The sequence below is a fragment of the Pagrus pagrus genome, assembly GCF_965226575.1.
Source record: "Pagrus pagrus genome assembly, chromosome: 11".
Taxonomy (NCBI): domain Eukaryota; kingdom Metazoa; phylum Chordata; class Actinopteri; order Spariformes; family Sparidae; genus Pagrus; species Pagrus pagrus.
The window spans coordinates 8,806,611-8,831,477 of NC_140195.1; the positions used below are offsets into that span (position 1 = coordinate 8,806,611).

The 24,867-nt window shown below is 42.9% G+C and overlaps 1 protein-coding gene across 4 annotated transcripts in view; it reads right to left on the bottom strand.

Moving 5' to 3' along the window:
* The window catches only part of LOC311265856 (synaptotagmin-2-like), a 67,945-nt gene that overhangs the window by 24,344 nt on the left and 18,734 nt on the right, over positions 1-24,867 (bottom strand). For 3 of the 4 annotated variants that reach the window (XM_084367916.1, XM_084367918.1, XM_084367915.1), the window contains exon 3: positions 13,471-13,531. The gene's annotated coding sequence lies outside the window, so the exon portion shown is untranslated. Of the gene's footprint in view, positions 1-6,570; positions 6,758-13,470; positions 13,532-24,867 lie in introns of those variants that run through there. The other variant, XM_084367917.1, reaches the window with a different exon arrangement.

The following is a 24,867-nucleotide window of genomic DNA, read 5'->3' on the forward strand; positions in this document are numbered from 1 at the left end:
GAACACGCTTCAAAAGCTGCAAACGTCTTAGGATGAAAATGGCTTCTGTAAATGGAAAAACCGGTCAGGGAGGTCATGTGACCGCGGCTCGAGGGCAACAGTCAGGGGCGCTGGGGCGGCAAATTAAGTATTGAATATTAGGCGCCGTGAAAGGTTGCTGTATTCAGGGACGGAACAACAGCGATGGCTGTTCGGTTGTCACAGGCAGCCAGCCGACAAGGGCCCAAGTCACAGAGTAATGTGAACAATGTGACCCCCACCGAGGCCCCTGCCATCTGTGACATTATAGGTTATGCGTGGGTGGGTGAAGTGCTTGGCCTCCAGTCGAACTAGCGGCGCATCCTGTGCAGCCTCATTTCCTCCCAAGTCTCACTCGTGTGATTGCTACAGTGAGCCGGGCTGGAGTATTATTTAAAAAAACATCCAAGAATTGAGTAACTATCGAGACTTTAAGCGCCGGGGAGACTGTTAATTTGCTCCTTTCAGATTTAGGCCACTGCAACGTTAATGCAGATTATCTCTTTCTGAGGAAATTGCATGCATGTACATGTGTGTGTCTGTTTGTGTGTGTGTCTGTGATCTGAATTTGCATTTCTACAATCTCGTGCCGAGCGACTCTTTCATCCGAGCTATTTTAGGTGCGAGCCGAGTCGCACGAGACACGGACGACGTCATTTAAAGGTGGGTGATCGCTCGCGTCTTGAATTTTATGATAAACACGCTTGGAGACGAGATAACGGCTGAGTCACAGATGACCCCCCCCGCCCCGATCCTGTTTCGGACCTCGCTGTAAAGTGTGCACGGGAACATTTAGAGAACGAGGGAGCGTGATACTTTATTAGATCCATCAGGCGGAGCATTACTGTAGTCAGAGAGCTGAGCTGAGCCGAGATGGTGGAGTTCTTTCAATTAGAGATAATGTGCAGCTTTGTTCCTGAACTCTTGCTACTCTATGGTAATTTACCCCTGCTGAAATGGACTTGGTGCTCCCACAGTCATAATGGTCTCATTTTGGCCAAGTTTTAATAGGATTACAGGGGGGTGCTGATGGCTGCGTTGCTTGTTATTTACCACTGAAGGATGAGATCCTGTGTGGAGCTTGGCCTGAGTTAAACCTGAGGAGTATACTGAGTCGTATAGGAAGAGAAAAATCATGACGATGATCAAACTGTGGGGGATAACCATTTCTGCTATCGTTCATTAAATGAAGTCATTACTGATTAAACTTTTACAAAATGCTCTGCAATCATTCCTCACCTCGGTGTAAATCAAGATATCGAGCTGCGAGCTGCCACTGACATCAGTCCGTTCACCTGCTGGCTGCATCTTTCTATCCCTTTTCCTTTGTCTTACTGGCTGATTCTACCGAGCACGCCTCTGTTGCCTCTCGTGTGCAGAGCAGTTTTGCTCCGTCCTCCATGTGGCTTCATATTCCCCCCGGAGCGTTTTCAGAAACAGAGCATCACGCCTGCCTGATTTAGTTGCCTCGCTCAGATTGTGTTGCTTTCTGTGCTTCTACTATTGATGCATAGGCTACATGGTTTAACGGTTTATGGTGTCGCTGTTTGTCTGTTTTTAGCATGTTTATCGTTGATATATCCAACTTTGTTATACTGTAGATCCCAAGTGTTTTATTTTGAAAATTGACAGGGTAATCTTAGCTTCCTATGTCTGACTTTGCAACTGTCTGCTTCCATCAAAAATAGACTCGGCGCGTATTCTCCACGGAGCGAGAGCAGACGTACGCTTCTGGGACATTTCTGAAACGCGCCGTAGCGAGCATGAGCGTTGTTTAGAACAGCTGTTAGCGGCTCATGCGGCCGTGGTGCGGCCTTAACATGACACAGCCTTGCCTGGTGCAATCTGGGGGCTGTAGGGCCCTGACACACCAGGCCACTAGTCGGTCATGTCGGGGCCGCCTGTGAACACCGGCGGCCGTAGTTGTCACAGTGTGTCCTGCAGCGTCCGCACTAGTTGGCCCTGTTCAAGTGCAGCTTTTTGGTCGATACACAGGAGATTCGAGGTAACACCACTAGTTCTCTGATGTCAGTTTAGCGTGTCTTGGCCCATAATGCCATTTTGAACCATGTTGCATAAAACATATCTTTCCTTCATCACTTGTGCACATCATGTCAGTGTATAGCACTGCTGCTGTACAGATACCAATATCTTGTGGCAGAGACGGATTTCCGTAAGGTTGCCTACTGTAGTTGCAAAACACTCCCCTCCTTTGTCATTTGTCAAGCTCTGGCAAATCCGAAATCCAAGCACATGGTGCAAAACACGAGCCAGAGCCAGAATCTGAAACTCCTGACCAGGAGCCTTCAAGTCTCCTGCCACAACACATCGACGGGGAAGCGCCAAGCATCTGTCAGGATGCGGCAGTGTGACTTAACATTAATTAGGCCATTAAATTCAACTAACAAGGCAGTGACTTCAGTGACCAGTAAAATCCTGCCAGATATCTCTCTTTTAAAGATGTACGTGCCCCCTTCTTTCTGCAAGGCTCACTTAACTGGTGCCAAACTTTCTGGTTTTCAAAAACAAACCACAAATTTTTCACCTTTCAGTGATTTCCGTGCCAAAAACCAGCGGAGTAAATTACATTCACACATTCGTTCAGCAACCGATCTGCATCACAGTCGGCAGAATTGCACATGCGACCGTCCAGGACAGGATATTCACAGAGGTGTCAGACCCCTGTGTTTCGCCTCGGGGCCGCACAAACGCTCTGAATGCAAACGTGCGCAATAGAGAAGACCTTGACCATCAATCAGAGGTGTCAACGAGGCAATTACACCTTCATGTCAACAAAATGCAAGAGCATCAGGAAATCCTGCCGCCGCCTCCGCCGATCTGAGAGCCGCATGCCGAGATAAGGATGTCAAAAAGCCTCGCGCATCATCTCGCCGAGGAGAATTAGAGAAAAGCCTCTCCCTCGTACGCCTCATTGTGTGCTGACCCAAAAGGGCGGTCCAGAGGGGCTCATTTACGGCTCTGCTTGTGTAGATAAAACAATGCTTATTCTCACCTGCAGCTGAATGTGACTCAGCTATTATCAGGAGGGATCCTTGAGAAAGAAGGTGGGAGGAGCCAGGGTTTGAATGCTGAGTGAGGAGCTGCAGGAATCGTTTACAGCCAGTTGCCATACATCCTCCCTCTCCCCCTCAGCGCAGCCCCTTTCCCCCGTCCCCTGATAGGTCGATTAATCATTCTGTCACCGAGATAGTGACCCAATCTGCATGTAAGGCTGTGTGGAGAAAATGTGAAAGAGGAGAGGGCTTCTGCAGCGCTGCAGATAGGCCACGTGTACTGACATTCTTGTTTCAAAAAGGAGAATATGTGGAGATCGAGGCTACGAGACAGCTGGGAAGTATGCCTGTTTGCTTTCTAGTGGAGAGGTGGATGAGAGGGTTGATACTTATCTCATGGACATGGCTACCCTTTGTTGTTTAGCTACAACCAGCTAGTTTAGCTTTGCAAAAACAATCTGTAAACAGGAACAAACAGCTAGCACGGGACTGTGCAAAGCTAAAAAAAAAAAATGTGGCTACAATGAGCAAGCAGCTAGCTTAGCTTCACAAATAGTCTGGAAAACAGCTAGCTTGGCTCCCTCCAAAGATAAAACATTTTAGCAACAACCAGCAACCGGCTAATTTAGCTTCGCAAAAAGGTCTTGTAACAGGAGAAAACAGCTAACTTGGCTCTTCCCAAAGCTAAAAAACTTAGCTACAACCAGCTAGATTAGCTTAGCAAAAAGTCTGGAAACAGGAGGAAACAGCTAGCTAGTCTCTGTCCAAAGCTATTTTTTTTCCCTTTTTTTTGTAGCTAGGCCTACAACCAGCAACTTGCCAGCTTGGCTCCCTCTAAAGATAAAACATTTCAACAACAACCAGCAACCGGCTAATTTAGCTTAGCAAAAAAGTCTGGTAACAGGAGCACACAGCTAGCTTGGCTCTGCCCAAAAATAAAGGACTTAGCTAAAACCAGCGAGCTTAGCTTAACACACAAGTCTCAAAGCAGTGGGGAACAGCTAGCTTGGCTCTGCCCAAAGCTAAAAGATTTTAAATCTTTGAATACAGATCAGTTGTTGACGGTTGTGCACAACACTATTTCTATATCTTCTTCATTTGCGTGGCAACCAGCAAGAGACTCAAGGAAGTTGCAGGTCCCAGCCAGGTAATAGTCCGGCACATGACTTCTGTAAAACTGTGATTTGTCGTTTTTACACTTTGATATTTGTACTGATTTAACAAAAGAGATAAAACATGTTAATTAGTGAGCAGTAGCGCTGCTGGTAGGTGAACTATGTCACTGTTAGACGGAGCCACTGTATCTGATTCCACCTGCTATCTAAGCAAACCAGCTGCCGGTAGTAAAGACATGAAAGTGGCTCCGTTTATCTGATCTCATTCTCTGCCAGAGGGCAAATGAACACATACCTCAAACGACGTGCAACTTTTAATCCAGAAAATCTCGACATAAATTCAGAGGTTTTGCTGTAACATCGTAGGCGTTACAGCAAAACATCTCCAGTATGATGAAACATACTGAAAATAAATTCACTCATTCTCTACAGTGGAGTGTTGCCCTGCTCTGTGTGACCATCACAAATCCTCTCCTCCTGTGGGTGAGGGGGCGAAAAAAAAAAAAAATCTCGCTAGAGGTCTCAAAAATTGCCATGTTTTTCTCCCTCTGCAGATTAAAGAGTGGTGAAAAATGCCCCGTCAGCGCGGCAGGATGCTGTGACTGGTGACAGCGCCTGACCGTTTAACACTGACGCTCCCTGCCATCGTCTGCCAGCAACACACCATCAAAAATGGGCCGGGGCCAGGACCGGGGAAGGCTCTGCTTTCACCTGGAGTGAGAAGCTGAGCAATCGCGACGATAGTCGTGTTAATGTGTCGGAGAGAAAATCACCGACTCATTCTCTGTGACCAACGTGGGTGTCGTTACTGTTTTGAATGTACTTTCTTCTACTTGGAGAAGAAATATCTCGACCTAGTGAAGCAGCAGGAAGTGGAAAAACAAGGGGCGATGTGGGTACAAGAGGGCACTCAACAATTTAGGAAGCTACACAGTTCGAATAAGCCTCTTTTTATTCTCCTCTTCTGTGAGCAGTTCCAGCATCCGGGCACCAGCTGCCTTCTCGGAGGGAGCCAACAGAGGGGGAAAAAAAGGGAAATAAGATTGGTGAACTTCAAAGCATCCTCTCATTTTTCTGGTTATGTATGAAGAGGCTCGGAGACTATTTCTCAGTGTGAGAGCCAATGGGAGCGGCAGCCCGAGGTACGGACTTAATGAGCCTGCCTGAATGTTTTAGAGCCTGACAAAAAAAAAGAGAAACCGTCAGAGCATGCTCAGTATCAAATAGTCTCCAGCACTCAGGATATTGACGGAGTACACATGTATGCCGGGGAGTGTATATATACACCCAGCTGTATATACATATAATATGATCCCTCGCATCCTCCATGCTGTGTTTGTTTACTCTACTTCCGAAACCTGAGTGATCACGTGACTGCTCCCGAAAATGAGCCATTGACTGTCTCTGATAATTACCCATAGCAGAGACTCTGGGGGGGAGAGACTAAACCTGGTTTGTATTTCAAAATGTAACTTCAGGACACGAAGAGGAATAAATAATTCTGTTTGTGCATGATGTGAAAATTCTGCAGAAGAAGAAGAAACCTCAGGGCTCGCACTTAACACTTTAAAAATAATTCCCTATCTATTCATAGATGGGGGATTATTATCATAGATATCATCTTGTTTGTGATAATGAATTGGCATTAATGAAAACTCTGTTGTGCTCGTGATGAATGAGCCTGATGCAGACCTGCACGAGTCAGCATTAGGCAGCAGGAGGTACAATCGAGCCCAAGATAGGTTTTTGTCCTTGGTACTGTCACCTCGGTGCTGCCTGGGCTGTATGTCCCACGGGAGACAGCAGAAAAAAAAAAAAAAATGAGCATCCTGCAGCACTTTATAAAAATCCCCACCCCTCTACTCTCTATACTCCTCAGCACAACTGTCAGCCCCTTTCTACGTCTGACTACTCACTCTGAAAGGATAAAGAGCACCGTGGCTTGTGTCTGTTTTGTTAAATTTGCGGATACAAGACAGCAGACCTGAGATATTTTAGTGAAGCGCGCAGCGTTTCTCTTTTTTTTTGGTCGTTTCTTCTCCTCTGTGTTCAGGGAGGCTGGGTAAGCAGAGCAAAAAGAAAAAGAACGTGCCTGATGTGCAACCATCGCAGATTGCACTGAAAATGGCATGAAGACAAACTCCCTGGTCCTGGGGCAGAACAAGCACCCCCGAGGATGTTCGGTATCCTCTTCACGAATTAGCTGTGAGTAAAGTTTTTGGGGGGGACCACATGCATCATCAGCGGACAGTAACATGCAAACAGCGCCTGCGTTAATGCAAAAAAAGAAACCAACAAAAAGGAAGTCGGATACAAGCAAATCACAGCAGCAACCCCCCTCTCTTTCAATGCCAACAACTCCAGATTTCCTCAAAAGGACGCGTTCAAGCAATGCTGAGAAGAGAGTTGAAATACACCCTTACCAGCACTACCGTAATTCCGTAATCCTGTTCTCCACAACAGGCTAACCCATTCACCAAAGAGGCACTTAGGGTTAATGTTACAATGCCTTAATAACGTCCCTCGACCGCTCTCCCATCAGCACCAGAAACTGCAGTCCTCCTCGCACTGTTTCCACTGCAGCACTACTTGTTCTCCCACACACACTGACACACACTGACACACACACACACGCTCACTCATTCTCTCGGTGACTACCCCCACCTCTGTTTCTCTCAATCCCCTCCTCCTCTTCCTCCTCCTCCTCCTCCATCCACTCTTCCTATCTCTGTCACTGAAAGGATCCCCCTCCCCTCCTCTTTCCCCCCTCTCTCTCTCCCTTCCCCTTCCCCTTCCCCTTTCGCTTTCTCTCCATCTTCCATCTCTCCCGTCCACTCCAGCTCTCGCTGCTCAGCCGTCTGATTTGCGATGCTGCTCGCAAGGTGCTGTATGCAGCAATATGTGCCCCGTCCCCCCACCCACCACCACCGTCCCCCCAAGTCCAGCGCATAAGGGCAATCCAAAAACATCCATAATGCTTTACTGTCCGACCCCGCCATCCACACCCTCGTTTTTTTAAAACAGCGCCGCCGCTCGGGGGTCTCCGTGGGGGCTCATGTTCCTGAGCTTACAAGGCTGCAAGTGCATGAAAAGAAAGAGTGGATGTAAATAAGTAAACGGGGGGAAAAAATGACTGTAGATGAGACCTCTAGATAATAGGACCAAGACGAGCAGAAGCCTTTCATTTGATGTTTGCTTACGGCAGCAGTTGTCTGGCTGCTGAGTCTCTCTCGCTCTTGCCATCTCGATCCATTTATCTGAATTATGTCTTTGGACTTGCACCACTCCCACTGTCATCAAGCAGCAAGATTTTAATCCTATGACAACGGCACAAAGACTAGCAGGGTACGGCGTATGAGATGTCCAAATATGTGCAAGTTCTTGGTACGCTGGCCAACAATTACCTTTATGAATCTGCTGAATATTAGCAACTAAAGCTTCGTGATGAGGGGCCTGAGTATATATAAAAAAAAAAAAAACAGGTTAAGAAGGTAACAACAATTTAGTGTATAAGTACTTGCGTCATCAGCAACATCACCCCTCAGCTCACAATGCCTTTTTTTTCCTTTACGGTAGTGCATAAATCAGCGTCTTTAATGACAAAATGTGACGCACTCTTTCGCTTAACACCAACGCCGAAGCAGACAGTTTGGAGCCCTTCGGGTATTACTGTGTGTCGCTGAGAATTATCATCGTCCCCCTAAGTGAATCACCCTCCTTATTGGCCAGCAAGGGGCACTTGAACAAGGAATCAATAAAGTCTCAATCAGTGAAAATGGAAGGCAGAAGAAGAGATGGCCTTTTTTGGTATTTAAAAAAAAATAAAAATACAACACGAGAGAAAGAAATGTAATTTGTTTCCTGTCCGTGGTGAAACCGTTTCTCTGTATTGGGTTCAGGCAGGAATGTGTGATTGCTGGTTTTTGATTAGAAGTGATCAGGTAATTATAGGGGAGGTGAAACTGCGCAAATCGTACCCACTTTAAGAAAAATGATACAGCTATAAGTGGCGGCTGCTCAGTAGAGGGTGCTATGGTGCCGCCCAGCCACTCAACACATACTGTAAAGAAGAATCATAAAGACCTCAGTAAGAAATGAAACATATATATATATTGTATGATATATATTTTTAAGACTATCACTGTTGCGTTTGGCCTCGATTATCCAAGAAAACAACATAGTCTCTTCCATTTTCAAGTTACCAAGCGAAGACATGCTACGTGTGCTACATTTTCAAAATAAAAGCACCAAAACCAGTCGGCTAGGTTTAGGTGAAGATCATAGTTTGGTTAGAATAGCTACATCCTACAAATGGTCACTGCTGTTTGTTGAACTCCCATGAATAAAAAACACCCAGCCATCTTTCCATTTGGATTTTCTGGCATTTTTAATTGTGTTTGTCCGTTGTTCCCATCATCATCGCCCCTCGCTGGTATTGCACCTGCATACATGTGCTTTTCGCACCTAGCTGAGCCAAACCGTCACCCAGGTGCTGACCTCTAGTGTATCGGCTGGTCTATTACATGCTTTGAGACTGGGCTGAAATATTATATATGGGTAGTGAGTGCTCTATGTTGTCTAAAGCTAGTGATAGGTGACACATTTCCGGCCCAGGGTGCAAAAATCTTTCTCCATTGACTCTCGTTGTTAAGTTGTACATGCGTACTTCGCTCCACTTCAATACAAGAGATACACACAACTGCCCAACGGGTGGCAGCAGAGAGACAGAGGAAGACAATAGACTCTTTCTTCTTCAGTTTACCAGGAAGTCTTCCCTAACTGCATGCAGTGATGCCAGTGCTTTATTTTGTTTTCTCTTCCTCCCTTTTCAAACATCAGGATCGGACCCATTTTGGATTGAGACAGGTATAACTCCAATATTTAACTTACACAAAATATATGTTAGATTCAGACATGACTTTTGTTGACAGTATGAAAAATTACAGAATATTGCTGGGATACAACAAACCTGGAAGTCGGCTACTCCACCTCCATATTGTTTCGTGCAGAGTAAAAGTAAAATGTCAGCCTACCACTATAATTTGGACTAAATAGAGCACAATAGTTTATATCCACTCCTCATCACCAATTTGCTATGACATTTAGGCCTTGCTATTTAATCTGCGAAAAGCTAGTCAAGCCTGTATTCCTTTCTGCTCTCTCCTTCAGATATCTTACAGCCCAGTGCCCTGAAACCCAGGCAGGGTCTGATTCAGTGTCTGAGTGGGAACAGGATATTGATCCAAATAAGATTCATAGCATGCTGGGTAAACCCACGGTGAGCAACACTGGCGCCCGTCCCATGTGACATGACACACTGGAGCATAACGATTTGTAGCAACCGAGGACAAGTATGAATGGTCTCATCATAGTTTTATACTGCTGACTGCTGCTGCTGCTGCTGCTAAAGCAGACGCCAAATACACTAATAATGTCGAAATCAGCAGCAGCGTTTCATTGAGTAAAAAGAAAAAGGCTCCATCAGACCTTACTTTGAACTAAACAGGCCAAGTCCCCGGAGAGACTCAGTGCAACTTTGAATACATATTTAATAAGGCAAGCGTGTTGTAGAGACTGACTGCATGGAGCTTACAGCCGTGTATTGAAGCTGTTCAGTCAGTGACTATGGGAAGTTATTAAAATGCACTGCCCTGCCCAGCCTTTTCTCTAAAATCACATGCGACACCATGTGTTTTTTTCCCATGTAATGATTTTAGGCTGCATGGCTCCGTTTTAACAGCTGTATTTCAGAGACAGGAGAGATATTTCACAGAAGAGGAGAAAACAGGAAAGCAGGATGATGCTTCCCTTCGTCGCTGTTGACACAAGAACAAAAAACCCCCACAACATTTGCTTAAAAAGATACAGAACACATGCACAAACATACACAGTATCTACCTAGTGTTTCATTTTTTATCGAGTGTGATCCCAAGACAACACGAGGCATTGAAGCACTGTTGTCTCTCCCCTCCATCTCCTAATCTTTTTTAGCGAATGCTGCTTTCATGCATGTGCGGTAAAAAAACGCCGTGGCTGGCAGTCAGGAATTAGATCTGGTGCTATATCTGTGCCGGGATGTTGTGCTGCAGATGTGAGGAGGTGCTACAATCCAGTACTTTGTGTTTCATATGTGTTGGCCCATTTTTAGATCTGGCAGAGTGAGAGGAAAGCCTTTCCTTTCCATAATGTATTTTCACACCGTTGTTCTGAACCTACGATTTGTCTTCTTGCAGCTGAAGCTTGAAGGGGTTAGTGTTGGTGAACATGTAGGACTAAAGAAGAGATATCTGGAGTGTACAAATCAATAACTAACAACTGATCATATTCGTCATTATAAAAACACCATGGGCATGCATGAAATAATGTCTTTTTTCAACTAGGAGGGCTGATACAAGCAGTGGCTTAATCGACAAAACACTATCAATCATTTCTGTAATTTTTTAAGTAAGAATGTTAAACATTTGTTGGTTCCAGCTCCCAAAATGTGTCTTTTTAGCGTAAACTGATTGTGTTTGAGTTTTGGACTGAAACAGTTGGATTATGTTGCCTAAGGGCTCTGGGAAATTTGCAGTTAATTGAAAAAAATAACTGGCAGATTAATTTGGTTATCACTTGTACTTGTCAGCAAATGTTTTGTTTATCATGTTGGTTTGTATCGTTATGCATAAAGCCATTTTACATTGTTTTCTAAACAAAGTAGATTGTCACTTCCAGTTTTTTACCACCACTATTTCATTAATTTTCCGCACGAATGGCTTCAGTTCAAAGTGCCTTCTGTCGTATCCGAGGCTGCCAAATCCAGCCTGTTCTGCTATAGTCCTTGGTCGTGGAATGATCAGCAGGCCGAGCTTAAACTTGGAGGTAGTCGCCGCCAGCTGCAGTTGCTTCACACATGCCTAAATATCGCTGCCTCGTCCACGCACTGTATTATGAAATGTAGTTTATTATACTTGCTGCTATTGTGATTTGGTTCTTTGTCGATGTTGTCTTGTCGTGTCCACGTCGCTGCCATCTCAATCTGAATCCCTATTTAAATAAAGGTTATATATATATTTGTGTATTTGCTGTGATATTATTTTAAGATATTTTACATATTTTGATATAAATGGTTGTTTTAATCAAATTCTGCACTCAGATTTAATCCATCACATGACTTTATGTCGGTTTTGCCTCCGCCAAGGACGTTATGTTTTCGCCTGTGTCCATTTGTTGGTTTGTCAGCAGGATTACACAAAACCTACTGAACGAATTTCCACTAAACTTGAATGGCGGATTGCTCTTGGCCAGGAATAGACCCCATTAGCTTTCGGTACAGATCCTTTTTCTCACTTTCTTTAACATTGTTTAACCACTATTTTCAACAGCGTTGTTACTTTCTGAGGTAATAACACATGGAGCTTGATGAAATCAGATGTCTTTAGGTGGCTGGTATCTAGGAGTGAGAATAATTTGATGCACACCAAGAACAGATCTGGATCCAGCAGATGTAAATAGGTTTTATTGGATATTGGATCAGGCTTGATTGAATTCAAGGGGACTGCCATTCTAGATTTTAATATTTTGCAATAACACAATATTTAACACTGATATGATCGGTAGTTTTGTCATCAGTGTATCCCATGACAACTTGTATGTGAAAAGGGTTGCTTGTGGTGATGAACCCAACGAGAATCATCACCTGTCTCTGCAGTCTTTCAGCTTGTTGTTTTGGTTTACGCTCAGCATCCAACAGACAATGTAATCAACTAGCTGGAGAACACTGCGGAGCATTTAGCAGCTTAATAGCCAGTTATTTCTCTCAGGAGATGGTGGAGATCAACAACAGAGTTATGGAAGATTGATTGCTGTCATTTGGTGGCCAGAAACACAACTGCAAATAAATGATGACGCTGCTCCATCTGACGCTGGATGTTAAAACAGGCAACTGTTTGTTTACAAGTTCAACAGATCTTCTTAAAAGGAGATCATTTGCTAGTGTTCTGCTTATAGCTGTGGGCAAGAAATGAGTCATTAAAGGTTGAAACATTTCTAACAAGTAAATCTTTGTATCTCAGTTCTTGTTTTTGTTATCCAATGATTCATCGTAATTGAATGGAAAGACTGTTTATTCACCTGTGAGTCTAAACCAGAGATAGGGATGAATTTATGAGCCTTTCTCTGGTCGCTGTGGAAAAATATATCTCTGTCTTAAAAAGACCATCAGTATGCACGTATTAGAAGCTATAGCCTCTCGTGGTGCTGCATATTCAAACAACTAATTGTGCACCACCAGTCCCCAGGGGTATGAAATCTCATTCAGTGAATGTTGAGCTGATCAATGTTGATAACGATGAGGCCGACACGGGGCAGCGAGGGCTGAATAATGGCAGATGGCTGTGGTAACAGAGCCGGTCTAAAAGCGGCGGCCGGTAACCGCCAGTCCAGGCGTGGCTATTGTCCGCTGAGGTTTATTAGCTTTCTGTAGCCCCTGAGGCACTGGAGCTTCCATCACTCATGGAAATGACTCTGATTAATCAGCTGAGTGCTGGAGTGTGCAGGGTATGATGGAGACTGGCGCACAAAGAGCCGATCCTACAGTAAATCATGCTTGTTCACAGTGGGCTGCACCTTCATCCTCACCACGCCTTTCCTGCTCGCTACACACTGCAGTGGGCTCCCTCCTCCCTGGCACATGCAAAGCTTTTTCTAAGAACAGATGGAAGAGTGGGGAAAACCCGACACACAACGATTCATGCTGACATCTAGTGGAGTCCAAAACATGTGATGACGCAAGGCTTGGGTGTGTTTACATACACTTTGGTACTGATTTAATTCTTCAGATTTAGTCCAGAGATCCTCCTCTGAAATCATTTGTGGTGAAGTCTAAACAACTCCATTCTTCAGGAAGAATTCACATCCACTAATGATAATCAACAGAATTTTACTTTCAGGTCAATTAGTGCTTCACCCCACAGCTCATCAGAGTGTTATATTGCTGGACAGTTTCGGAGAGCATCCAGCCATAGACGCTCCGCCATCTGGGCCGTGCCTTTAGTGGACAGTAAGGGAGCGGAGGCAAGCTGGATCTCAAATGACGAGGGATGGGTGATATTTCTGAGAGGGGAGCTGTAGAGGATGGAGGCATCTAACAATGTGCAGTGATCTGTCTCCGCTTAAAGAGGACGGTCACGGCAATGACACCGGACCGCTCTGATGGAGTGGAGTGGAGTGGAGTTCGTCCTCCCCGCCCCCCCCCCTCTCTCTACCTCACTATCTTTAAGTTCACAGTGTTGGCCCAGCGCCACGATTCATGCACAGAATATCTTTGCCGGCGGGATACTTACAGCCAAATCTCGGATCTCGAAGAGTGGCTGGAGGTAATCACAGTGAAAATGTTGTCAGACCCTGAAAGAGAGAGAGACAATGTGAACTCAGAGGCACAGAAACACGCGTTCTGTAGTTCTTGGAGTCCATGAACACCTGGTATGATAAGCATTCCTAAATATAAAACAGCCAAATGTGGATACAAAAACAAATTAAACTTTCAATTTGCACGCTACACGCTAAAATCATTTCTAGCCAACAGAAGATCATTGATAGCTGTCTCATGGCTCACATAAACAAGCTGATACATGCCTGAAGTCAACGGGTTTTGATCCACAAAGCAGCAGGACGAATTAATTATCACTGACAGCTATCCGTTGCACACTACCGCTCACCAGTTATTGAATTAAATCATTGCCATTATCCAAGTATCAGTGTAATGACTCTCTCTGGCTGTGAATCAATGTGTTATCCCTAAAAACAAAACGTCACACAAAGTTCGAACCTGAGTTAAAAGAACTTTGACTTCACAACATGTGATTTTGTGATATTGGATTGTGCCGTTACTCTCCACACTGGTGTTTCAAGATGAATTCCTCAGCCATGTATAAATATTTTGGCACATTGAGGCGTTTTATTGAGAAACACAACCGGCAGGTGTTGACAAATGACTAACACCGCACTAATGGCTGTGTTAGACAAATATGAGAATCTAATCCAAGCAACACATTTCGTGAACTTAACTGATTTAAATAACTTCAGGAGAACAAAATCACTTTTGGGAAATAAAAGACTTGCCTTTGGTCCTAGATTCAATATTTAATTGACTATGATCTGACTCAGAGCATTGATTATTCATTTACTAATTTGAGAAAGAACAAGTCAGACAACTCGAGCGGTTCTATAATCTATTTTAAAAAATACTTATGTCAAATGAATAGTTCAACATTTGGGGAAATATGCTTATTGCTCTCTTGCCAAGAGTTCGATAGAAGATGTATAAATTGTAATGTGTGCATATTAAATATTTATTTGTTTATTTGTGAGTAGGTCACAGCGAACAAATGAAAATCAGTATAAAAACACACAATGTATAAATGCCTATCTATCTATCTATCTATCTATCTATCTATCTATCTATCTATCTATCTATCTAATGCTTATCTAACATTATATTAAAAAAAACATATACATATATACGATACACAATACTAAAAGACCGGGAAATGGTAAAACAGTGATGGGGACTTGTTTTAAAATGTTAAAAAATAACTGAAACAACCCCTAAAATGGTTCAATACAGCTCGTCCGGCGTAATCCGAGTCGAAACCATCACTGTAGCTCCTAAACTAAAAGCATGCACGGTCCATCCGGAGTGGGTGCATGACCTCTACGACACATGGAGGGTGTAACTAAAGTCTTTTCAAATCAATATGGGGTCTTTCAGAGCTTTATGGGGCCATTTTCTGTCCCCATGTACCTCAATTGTTTTGGAGAATGCTGCAACCCTCCAGAAATGTTTGGCGGACCACAAAACTTCACTGGACTTTCCACTGGTGTAGGGGTAGGAAGATAATGACTGCATTTTCATTTTTGGGTGAACTTATCCTTTAAGGTGCAAAAATCAGATCTAAGTCTGCTGCCGAGAGAATTAAAGCATTTGTATGATCAGTCAAATCCAGTATGTGTTCTTTTAAAGACCTATGAGGACCGATTTACTTTTCCTATTTTTGCAAAACAATCAATTTCATGATTCACTGGACTTAATTGCTTTATTGTAATTGTATCATGAAAGACATCCACAGGGAGAGATAACCAACTTCAATTTGTGCACTTCAGTGGAGGAAAGCAGTTCACACAATTTAAATCTGCCATCACCAGGACACCTTTTCTTCTGTGAGTTGTATGTATTATATACTGTACGTGACTCACTTTTCTAAAAATACTCAAAGCAGTTCACTTTCATTCTCATTCCAAATGCTATTAAAGTAAATAACACCCTTGAGATCAATCCATCATTCGCTCCTGCTGATGCCATAAAATCTATGATGACAAAGAAAACAGATAAACTACAGAAAGAAATCGTTTTCTATACCTCGCGCTCCTGACCTTTTAATTATAACACACATGACTGAAATCTTTTCTCGGCAACAAGATGGCTGATGACAAATATTACTGACAGGAGAATAATTTCATGCTTCGTGGATGAGCGTAGACTCTTTGGGGTTCGTGCACTGTGAAATACCTGCAGTCCTCATAGAAATACTATGAAACTGTCAAAGTGAGTTGTTTGCAGCGAGCTGAGGGGCCGCAGTGACAGGGAGGAGAAAAGCAGTGCTTCAACACTGCTTCGCACTGCAGCACTCCAACAATACAAGTGGCATTTCCATTGATTCGAAAAGAAAGGTCACCGACAAGGACGGAATTCAAAATCCAAAAAACAAAAATACCCGTTCAAACCTGATTTGAATCTCAAACTTTAAATGTTCTCTCCTGTTACATGCTTACATAATTACATAATCTCACAGCAGGAGATATATGAGGACAAAAAAGGGAGAAAAAAAAATCTTGAAAGATCATAAACTGGACAGCTGATAGGGGTGGCGCGCCCTGATTCTCAGATACAATCACGTTAAAGGGAATTGGCTCTTGGTGAACATAATTGGATCTTTCCAACACCTATTTATGTCCCTGAAGGGACCAAATTATGCAGAGGAAAAAACAGGAGGGAATCTAATGAAGACTCGCCCTTTGGCTTTCATTTCAGGTCCACACCAGTAAACCAATGCTGGCAGTGGAGTCATATCAAAATGAACATTGATAAACCAGATCATTAAATGTCAGGATATAGGTGTCACCAGGCGTGAAGGAATTCCAGGACGTTTAGAGCAAATTCTTCTCGTCTATAGTAGGTCCAACGGGTCGAAATAGTCAAATCTTGCTCCAGCACACCTCTGAAAACACTGCACCACTACATCAGCACATTAACCTGAACCTTGAGGGGATTACTGATATTCCTGGCTTTGGATATACACTGAAAACATGTCTTGTTATGATTTGTGACTACTGCTCAAGTTCCTGTTCCTGAGCTATTCTGCTGCCCTAACTATTATTTCATCCTAATAGATGTTTGTATAAAATGTTACTGTGATTATCGTTTGAATTCTTGAGTTATGGTAATGTGTTTTGCGAGGTCACGGTGACCTTGACCTCTGACCTTTGGCCACCAAATCCTAATCAGTTCATCCTTGAGTCATAGTAGACAATTTGAAGAAACTGAAGAAATGCCCTCAATGCGTTCCTGAAAAATGGTGTCCACGAGCACGGGACGCCTTGAGGTCACACTGACCTTGACCTTTGACCTGTGGCCACCAAAATCTAATATGTTCATCCTCGAGTCCAAGTGAACACTTGTACCAAATTTTAATAATTTCCCTCGAGGCCTTCCTGACATATCGCATTGACAATAACGGGACGTGATCTCACTTGCTGTGATATATGGCAGCTCAAATGACGTCTCTGATGCATTTGAAAATGCATTTAACCTTTATGAAAACACTATTTCTGCCAAAATTAAAGCCATTTTATTATTTCACGTGCAATTTTGCAACATTTTCTGACCTAAATCGCCACCAATGATGATTCTTGCTCGAAACTTAACATCTTCGTAAACGAGGAAAATTCACCTCCAAAATATTATCCCGCCATTGTTTCCAACGTTTCTGTCACATCTGTCGTTATCTTTCTCATTTTGCCAACATCACTCAGTTCAAGCTGTTGATCCTCCTTTGAGCATTTGTAAGTGAAAATTATTCCTGCAGCAGTGTTTTAGCCATCTGTGCTGGCTGTTGTTTTAACTCACTCTGTCCACGACTGTCTCATTGATGAAACAAGTCCACGATGACAGACATGAAATAAAATCTTTCTTTTAATATTCTAAACTGCTAAAAAAAAATCACATCCTCTGGTTTACGTTGCCTCTTATTCCCGAATTGATCTCCGTTTGATGAAAGGAGCCAATGCAGTCCTCCAAACAACTGGAAAAGGTCACTCAGCACCAAACTACAGAGCCTCTTCCATTCTTTAACAAGATTACTGTGCAGCCTCTAAGACAGCACTTGAATCGCTGAGCCCCCAAGGATCCCATGTTTTTCTTTTTCTCTCTCTCTGTCTCTCGTTCTGTCTGTGTCTGTCTCCAAGACACGTGGCTCTCCATGACTGTTGCTCCCACTCAAACAGGGGAGGAGGGGGGGGGGGATTCATGTGGGGCAAAGGGAGCCTACAGGAGACTTTGGGGGGCTCTCAGCTGCCCTGAGCTCTCTGGAGCGTAGCGTATGAACACTGGGAGATGTGCATGTGTGAGCGGGAGCTTTCCAAGCAGGAGGGATCTGGCCCAAATTTAATCTCTCTATTGTGAGGATGGAGGGTTGGAAAAAAAAAAAGGGCCGTGCCTGCTGAAATCCCACTGGCAGTGCTGCAATGCAGGGGTTTAACATAGAGCTGGAAGGCAGGCGAACGCATTAAAGAACTGCCCCTCCGATGACACACAATATGCATATTTTTACACAAACACAAGTACACACAGATGGGCGAATGCATGCATGCACGCCCACTGAAGCCTATTTGATTTGAAGATGCCTCCATAAAGAGTGTTTGACAGGCAGGAGGGGGTGATTTCAGCATCATGAAATGTTGCGACGCCTACTCAGAGTTTCATGAGGCAGCTCGTCTTTGAGCGAGGTCACGTGTAGCATCTTAGCGGCCAGGTAGGTCAGGGATCTGCAGCACTGTGAAGGACAGTCAACCCGCCTTACATACCAAATGAAAAGAGTAAAATGATAGGTAAGTTGAGAAATATTATATTATAGAAGTATTATGAAAAATATATAGAGCCTAACTTACTTTAAAAACATCTTAAGTCATAAATAGAAGCAGAATTGATTAATCTGCATATTTATAATGTCTTAAATTCAGTTATCTACTGACTGAAATGGAAAGTCGGGTTGAGTTGCGTTGTCCACAAACCATTTCTGGTTCATCCATACAGATTATCCAGAATAATCCAAGTTTCTGGAAGCCCAGAGATCTCAAATTGATTCGGAAATATGTTATTTACACTGTTTGAAAGCCAAAATCTTCAATGTAGCTGCTAAGCTAAAACAACCACGCGTCAAGGGTGTAAATATTGTCATTACACATCAATTTGGGATCTCAGGACTTACAGAGACTTAGATTACACCGAGCTAGCTGTATGGAGCCATTCGTCTTATGAAGTCTACTTCAGTTGTTAAGGAGAATGCTGCAAAGCTGTGAAGCTCCAGAAATGTTTTGTGGACTACAAAACTTCACCTGACTGTCAATCAGCATGAGGGCGAGCAGATAATGACTGAATTTTCATTTTTGTTGGAACTTATCCTTTAAGTATTTCTCTATATGTTAAAAACTGACTGAAATGGAAAGTTGGGTTGAGTTTCGTTGTCCACAAACCATTTCTGGTTCATCCATACAGCTTATCCAGAATAATCCAAGTCTCTGGAAGCCCCAAAAGTCACATTTACTCAGTTCGTCTTCCTCATCAGGACTGTGTTGGTGTAATTTGATCAGATTTGATTGGCAGCGGCCAAACAACCCTTCAACTGTCATTACATGTTCATTCAAATGTTCTCCAATCCTCCAATACTGACGAAAATGCTGGAATCGGTCTGGCCGAGTACATGAGTCTATGCACCAATCTGATACCATATCATTTATTTTTTAATTTTTTAAGTGTACATCTCCAGAGGCAGCTGACATTGCCATTTTCAAACTGATCCCCTATCACTTCACTCAAAACCGAAGAAAGATAGAAACGTGAAATAACCAAATCTGCCGTCGGAGAATATTGTGTTCAAGTACAATCCCATTACTCACAGTGATAATCTGATTGTGAAAATTGTTCTTTTAGGGCCTCTAAAGGTTAATCAAATGATTTCTGTGTTGAACGTTTTCAGCACATTGCACCATTCGTCTGAATATAAACAAAGGTGGAGGCTGTCGTGAGCTTTACTGTTTCTACAGCCCATACAGTCTCTCAGGGTGTGAGAGGTGAAGAGCGTGATGGGTGGTTGCTTACATGACAGATTGCTGACTGTGGGAGTCTTTTACAGTCAGCAGAAACAAGCAATTGATGACACTTTGCCTTCTTCACGCTCTGATACAGCCAGTACAGAGACAAAAGAGAGAAACAGCGCTGTCCATCAAAAATTTACCAAACAAACCCAAAGTGGGCATTAAGTATGGATTTAGGCGGTATTCGAATGAGCAAGTAATCTACCATCCCTGTTAAGGTGCAAGATTTGTGAATTTTTCATAATTGACTCTCTTTAAAAGAATCACCGGGGCAAAGCCTCAGCTCTCCCCTGCCCCATGCTGTCATTATTTGGGCTTTTCCACTGGCAATTTTTGGCCACGCAGAGTTTTCCACTCCAGGTTTAAATGCACCGAGTTGAGCCGAGCCGCCAAGTGGACTGCGACTCATTGCCGAAGCGTGGCATGCAGTGCTTTTGCAGTTAAGTTTCTCTCTGGCGTCTCTGTTTCTACTTTCAGAAAGCTGCTTTATTTTTCATCGTGCTTGTGACAGGAGTCGTGTTGTTAATGCCGGTGAAAACCCTATATTTACTGGTCTTGCTGCTTCATGATAAAAGCTTTTATGTAACTAGTTAAAGGAGGACTTCTGCTGGGAAGAACTTGTAGGAAATAAGATGTGTTTATTCCTGAATTAGAGTTTTTATTAACGCCGATTCTTCTGCAGGCGCGTCATCAATTAAAGACACACTCTCAAGCGTGTAGCCCTGTTGTCATGGAAATGCTAATCCCTGTCGCTTTAGGCTGACATGCCGAGCCAAACCGAGTCAAGCCGTGCCAGCACGTGTATGGAAAAGCCCCACAAGTTGTCCCGCAAAGTAAGAATGCTTAGTGATTGAAAATGGCTTCGACAACAGTTCTGCCAACGGCAGTTGGTTTGGTTACATTCTGTAGTTGCAACTCATGCTGACACAAAAGGGCTTTTCACATTGCGTATTCTTAGCCCAGAACTATCCTTTACCCTCGGATAACTTAAATACAGCTATTTGCACTTAAGTCAACTAAACGCTGGGCTAAAAGGTGCCAGTGTGAACCAGTGCTGAAGGCAACAATGGACTTTGAGGGTAGTCAGGCCTCATTTTAGAAAGCAAACATCAGTGGCGTGTGCCAAAGGACTTTTAAGCCATGGGCTAGTAGAAGAGCAGTGTGAATGGTATAGCCCTGGGCTTATGTTAACCCTGGGTTAACAATGTCACTGTAAAAGGGGCTAAGTTATTTCAGGGTCTGCACTTAGCTCAGGGCTATCCTCAGCTTTGGGCTATCCACCAGCCTGGCAGGAGAGATGCTCCCTGGTGCACTGGGATATTGAAACTGAACTAAGCAGGACTGACTGTGTGCAAATCTGATGTTCTCACATCACTGATGTAAAACACAGGTATTGAAATGTGAGTCTAACAGGTGAAACAGAAGGCTCAAATAGGCCGGTATAGGAGTTAAGTTGTGAATTTATTTTAAATACGCAAAATAAAGTTAAAAAAGCAGGCTGTAAGAGCTTGATTTTAGCAGAAATACATGCTAGCTACCATCCTAGCTGTCTGGAGCCAACATGTTGTTAATGCAACCTGACAACCAATGTCAGTGTCTTCATGTGTATGTTTAGTTGATGAATTACTGGATTAAATTTACAGAACAATCAAAACAAAAACACAACTAAACAAATGTACATTTATCACTAGGTGAGGACAAATAGTTAATAGTTAATAGCAAATAACGAGTTACAGCAGCTTACACGAAATTATACAAAAATTAATGCTCTGTATTGTTATAGGAGAGTAAAGATTTAATAAATTGGTGCCCACACACAATAAATAATGGCCTGGTATGGTCAAATAGGCTAAATCTGTTTAAGTAGATGACATCATTTATCTATATTATTCATCTGGTACATTTATAAGACTTAATTCCAGCACCAGGTGCTGTTAAAACACCTTGACGCCGACCAAGGCCCAGTGGTTGCATCACTCTCTCTACAATGTGTGGGCAGTTTTACATGTTACAAGGCAACAGTTGCTGAGTCTTGTATCTGCGTTGTTATCTCCAGCAGATTTGTGGAAGAAAATCATGTCAGTATAATGTGAACTATGAAAAAGAGAGCCAAATATTTTAGCTGGACAGCTTCTGTGAATTCGGTTTCCTTGTGACTACACTAAATTATTTTCTGGTTTAAGTCTTGTGTATTGAATCAAATTAATTTCTAATCACTCACAAAGACTTTGTTCCAATACCCGTCTTCACAGTTTCATAATTGCTTTCGGCGAAAGCCTCAAAGGCCGACTGCTGTCTTCAACCTCGTGTGTCGAGTTTGCCGCATAGCTGTACACCTACACACACGCTGTGGGGGGAAGTATGACAAAAGACTGTGATCCAACACCCTTTAAGCAGACATTTGGCTCTCATAATTTGTGACTTTTGAGCAGAGATCTTATTCAATTTAGAACCACCGGTTGAAAAAACAGCTATGTTTAGGCTACAAATCCATTTCGGTTAACTTTAAAATGGCTACGTCAAATCAATTCCAATGTCCAATGTCCTGCCTGGCAGCATTTAAAAAGTAATTGCTCCATCAGCCGCGTGACACAGCACAAACATCAACAAGAAAGATTGAGCTTTTGCGCTATTTTTTTCCCCAGTGTTTACAGCTTTTAGGAAAACGATGATCTTACTTCACTTATTCGAAGCAAGTGCTATTTTTCACAGGGCTACTGTCCATAAATCCTGGTGGAGAGCGCCAACTTCCCTCCGGCTACCTGCTTCACTGGGAGACAAGACCTGTGTTTATGTGCAGAAATAAGGCTATTCATCATCCAGTCCCAGAGAAATGGTCAACGGCAGGGACGAAAACGGCACACGATTCCAGATTAATTGCTTCCCTCCTTGCCTGCTGGGTGAATGAAACATAACACTACAAACCAGACTAGACAGACGGAGAGATTAAATATTATAAAGGAAATAATGAAATGTATCAATTTGCTATCTGCTTTTGAGCATTAACACGGCATTAATCTAAAGGACGGGGCGACAGATCTGATTGCACGATGCATTGTTTGAGTTAACAGCTTATTACCTTAATGGAAAATAATTGGTTGGCCGAGGACAATCTGTGCAAAGACAAATGGAAAAAGGGGAGAAACAACCTCGAAAGCCTCCAGTCCTCAATGTCTCAGAATTACATGCTTCCTGAGAGCAGTGTGGCGCTGGAAAAACAAAAACTCCCTGGGGGGCCAACAAACTCTTATAAATGTCAAATAGGTTTTAGTGATTCTGCTGTTTCTTTTGGACAGCACCTCTCTCAACATTATAAACCATATTACCTCTCAAGGTCCATCTGTAGCTGAAGGAACGATCTATCCGTTCATGAGTGCCACATTTCTGTTCAAAACCAACGATTCATCTTCGCGTTAGGATTGCATTTTATGATTCGGAGGTGTGAAATGGCTTCGATTGAAAGAGTGCAGACTTGTTATGAAACTAGAGAAGTGATCAACTTTACGAAGGAAGGCTGAGATGCTCTTGTAATGCGGTCAAAGGTATTGTAGGACAAACGATAGACAAGCCGCAAGTGGAGAACAGAGTGGCTGCTCATGGGGATCATTCACCTTCACATCGTCAGTCTATTACAGGGCAGGCCCAAATCTTGGAAACCACGGCGCCATTAGTCAAACACAGATTGAGTGTGACAGCTAACCTCTCATGATGATCTCCTTGCGCCACATAAAACCTGACTCGTTGCTGCATTACTGTGTTGTACTCAAACTCAAATGAAATAACAGACAGACAGAAGACTTTAGAGGGTAATTCTGACATTTTTAAAAATACTAAACATTGTATATTTACATATTTTTGGGTGTCTAAGTAAATGCATACAAAATGTTTTGGAATTGATCCATCAGACTGCCTCAGACAGCAGCTGCTTTATGCTTTGGGGCAACTATCCTCATCACGGTAAATCCACTAGGTGCTTGCTTTTGCTGCTGACAGGCTTACATCCTTTTTTTCTTTTCATTAAAGACTACGATCCTTTTTTTAATTTTAGTGGTTAGATTGACTAACCATTCCAGACTAACCCTTTAAAACATATAAATGTTTAAAATCTGTCAATTATTAAAGAAAATTAAAAAAGTCTGTCCTCAGTGACTGAAATCTGCAGTCAATAAGGGACTGCTCTCTGCTATCAGCACAGGATGTCATGGTAGTAGCAGCTAATGTCTCTGCAAACCACAGATACGTCTGAGGTTACTTTTGCACCAGATGTGGCATATCACGTTCACATTATATGCTTATTAGCTGACTTTCACATCAGGACGAGGAAGGGAAGGAGGTGGTGTTACAACAAGCTACAAGGCTGCCAAACAGCTGATCACAGTCAGAGTCTGTGGGGACATTTCAGACCAAAACAGGTATTTTAGGCCAAACCATGATGTTCTCCTAACCCTTTTTTTCTTAGCTAACATTCATTCTGGCAATAGCGTTGCTGCTATACTATTCATACAGCTGAGCCACAATCTGCTTTCCACCACGATGACCTCTCATTTAAAGTCTTTCATGTAAAGTGTACAGCAATTTATCTACAGCTCCTTCATGAGTGAAAAATCGCTGCCATTTGAACAGTTCAATACATTCTTGCCCTCTTCCAATGATTTGTTCACTTGTGTAGAAAAAGAGGAGTCTTACTTAATTTTTTTAATTAATGACATTACCTTTCTGCACATCTCTCATGTATTCAAAACAATCGCTGTCTCCAGCTGAGCGATGGAAAGATCTGACCTGAGAACATTGCGATATTTAACTGAGATCATCTGTAAAGTAGACGGAGAGTCGTTTTCAATTAAGCGCTCATTACAAACTAAATTAGGCGCTGACCTTTGAGTCATACCAGCACAGGGAAAAGGAGAGAAAGGTATAGACATGTACTTTAACACATCCATCTCTGATTAAAACGAGAACCCTCAATGACACGTTTCAAGGATCTTTCATATTAGATTCTGCTGAATAATGCCTCCGAACAACAAGCAAAACATCTACATATCATTCTCATTTTTGAACGTGCGCACTCGTGTTTTGATTGCATTGTCGTCTAGTGGCTAGCAATCAAATCTGGAGCAGTGTTCTCAGCTGAAAGTCGTGCTTCTATTAAAAATGTCTGAAGTGATCAGCTTCACAGTGTATTCACGAATATTTATACATTAACACATTCATTTATGAATTAACTAACTTTTCTGAGCGTTCTCTGTAACCGCAAAAGAATGTTTGACTTTAGAGACGAACAGAAAGACAAGGAGACGTACATTAGGGAT